Here is a 3,379-nt window from a genome sequence, read left to right as displayed (position 1 = left end):
CTGTTTGGGGCGCCACACTTTCTTTGGCGGGCGCGTCTCCCTCTCCAACGTTTGCTGAATTTTCACGGCCAGATCGGGCCGTGCCTTCCTCAACGTGTACAGGTACTGCGCCTCGGCTTCCTCCAGGTTTCATAGCCGCTGCACCCTACGCTTCTGAGAATGGCTGAGTGCATCAGGGCACCACCTTGGCCGGTGGTACCTATCTTCTTCTTCATCTGACTCCTCAAAGTCTTCATCTTGAGATGACTCAGCTCGTTTGTTCTGAGGTGGGAGAGGCCCTAGACGCTTGAACACTGAAACTTCATTTGTTCCCTTCCTTTGCTGTCTACACTCTGGGCAGTTCTCGATTGTAGGTAATCGGCTCATTCCTGAGTCCCAGCAGTGCTTAAAGAAAGGACAGTTCCAATGCCTATCCATGTCTTCTTGCTCTCTTGACCTCCCTCTAGCGTGACGCTCATACCCGTCGTTGTCTCTATCATATCGACGATACTTCCTATCATCTGCATCAGACCGACGATATCTCTCACCATCTACGTCGTAGCGCCGACGTCGGTCATACTGCTGCTCATATTTGTTAAGGAGATGCGCGGAGAGTGGTCGTTGGTACCGCACGCTTCTCACTTCTTCCTCGGTCAAGTATCGTCTATCATCATATCGGGGCCGGTCGCGTGGATCGGCCTCCTCTTTAACCTTGCCACGGGAGTGACTGCTTTCTGCTTTATCCTTGCCATGGCGGTTCACCAGCCCGGCCATGTTGACATCAAAAGAGAAACCTGGCTCGCAACTTATGGAGTGACTGAGATCCACCATGTTGACGCCAGGAAACGGATGTGTGTCTACTTTCATGGCAAATTGTCCGAAGATTAATCGGCCTGATTCTATTGCCATTTGAATCTGTGCGTGCAATACTTTGCAGTCGTTGGTGGCGTGGGTGAACGTGTGATGCCATTTGCAGTATGGCCTGCCGTTCATCTCTTGTGACGTAGGGATTTTGTGGCCTTCGGGTAACTTCAGCTGTTTCTCCTTCAGCAGCAAATCAAAAATCTGCTCAGTTTTGCTTAAATCGAAGTCAAACCCTTTTGGAGGCCCTGGTTGTTTCACCCATTTGCAGGACACGGGGTTTGCCCCCCGAGCCCATTCAACTACAGCTACTTCTAGGTCTGGTGCAGGATCTTCAGTTTTTTCCATCTCAACCAGGCCTATCGGACGCTTGAACTTGTCTTGGTACAATTCAGGGTGTCGCTGCTCATATGATGTGAGTTTCTGCACCATGTGCGACAATGAACTGTACTCTGCTTGGGAAGTCAGGTCCTTGATCGGCGTTGCGAGACCCAGTACTGCCAGATCGATCGCTTCCTTCTCAGATAATCGAACCGAATAACATCGGTTCCTGACAGTCCTGAAACGTTGGATGTATTCAGATACTGTTTCTCCTCGCTTCTACCGCACCTGTGTTAGATCGGCAATGCCAGCCTCGGTAGCTTCTGAGTGATATTGCACGTGAAACTGCTCTTCTAGCTACTTCCATGTGCGTACTGAGTTTGGTGGCAACGAGGTGTACCATCCAAAGGCTGATCCCGTAAGAGATTGTGCGAAAAACCTCACACGTAAAGGGTCTGATACTGAAATCAGGCCCAGCTGTGCCAAATATCGGCTTACGTGCTCTATTGAGCTAGCTCCTTCTGCTCCATTGAATTTTGAGAATTCAGGGAGCCGATATTTGGGTGGTAGCGGGATCAGATCGTACTCGTCGGGGTACGGCTTTGAATAGCCGATTGCTTTCCTCTTCGGCAAGATGCCGAACTAGTCTCTCAAGATAGTGCTGATCTGCTCCATGGTATTAGTTGTAGGGACCGAACCTTCATGACTCGTTCCAGTAGCATATTTAGCCAGCCATGCTTGTTTGTCAGCATCTACTCCAGAGATCCCTGTTGGTGCGATCTGGCTTGTGCGCGCCAAGGCATTGCCGTCCGGCACGTATGTGCACACGTATCCATGTGGGATCTCCTTGGGAGGCTCATATAGGAATTGGCAATCGCTAGGATCGCCTCCAACCTTGTAGACAACGTACGCCGGTGAACCCGGCGGTTCCGGTGCTGCGAGCGCGAATGGCAGCGGTGGTCTAATCTGGAGTGGTATCTCTCCCTGGTGAGTTCCCAGGGTAGGTCCTGACGGAGAGTACTGATGCTTCATGATCTCTTGCACCACTCGGACCGCAACGCGCTCAAAAGCGTTCACCAAGCTCTCAGAATGGCGGTGTAGGGAATGAGCTACCATGTAATTAATCTCCTGGCGTAGAGCTCTGGTGCGTTCCTCTGAAGAGGTAGAGAGGTCTACTTCATCGAGGGCACCTTCAGGGGAGAACCCTTTCCATCTGATGCCATGTGAACGGGTCTTCGTGAAAGAGCCGATGAGATCGGCTTCTAAGATGGTTTTCATCTCATCGTACTTCTTCTTGTGTTCTTCCGGCAGATCCGCGTACGTGATCGGTTCGCCCACCACCTCATCCGCGGCTTTTGACATGGTTGCTGCAGATGTCGACGTAGTGGTTGCTGTAGAGTGTCCCACCGGGCGTGCCAGAATGTGTTGCGGTCAGAAACCCACCGGCGAGCAGCGACGGGCAACACAGTAGAGCCGGGAGGCTCCCAGGATTGCGGCGGACCCTGGTCCCTCGGGCGACGGCCCGCAAAGCCTTCCGGCGCACGCGTCCCGGTGCTTACGAGGGCGTGCCACCTGACCTATACCTGGTCAGGAAGGTGATGGATTGCTTCGACTAATTTCCTGCATGGCAAACACATAAACATTAAATACGAGCCCCAATCGGCTCTTAAATTGTTACGTGGATCGGCTCAAAGAGCCGATTGCCCCATGGTTCATGTTAGATTTATAAGGACATGGGGATCATGCTTTATCAATATCAAGCTAAACTAATCTACGATAGTCTAGGGTTTTCACCGTATAATCGGAACATCCTATGCGTAGTTGAGCCTAGCAGATACGTAAGATAACGGAAAACCAGCCCTAAAGAGGCCTAAAAACCAACGTGAAGTTGATCCCCAGAACAATCCCTCTAGAGCTCAATAAACCACACCTCACGCACTACCGGATCGTTCAACCCGTTTATAAGGCCTAACCATACATATATCAAACCAATCCTTGAGGAACAAGGAGCAACTATAACGGATCAGATCTACTAAATAAAGATTAAGCAAGATGCTGCCCCTACACCTAAAATAGGTGTAAGGGCAGCTAGATATCGAGGGGTAGCGTAACTAAACAAGTGCATCGTGAAAGCATTGTGATCAACCCCAAAACACCTAAGATAAGGGTGTTGCTCGCCATCAAAAAGGCTTCAGCACGAGCAACACCAATAACGAAT

Source organism: Lolium rigidum, chromosome 5 (genome assembly GCF_022539505.1).
Source record: "Lolium rigidum isolate FL_2022 chromosome 5, APGP_CSIRO_Lrig_0.1, whole genome shotgun sequence".
Lineage (NCBI taxonomy): Eukaryota > Viridiplantae > Streptophyta > Magnoliopsida > Poales > Poaceae > Lolium > Lolium rigidum.
This window is presented reverse-complemented; position numbering follows the sequence as displayed.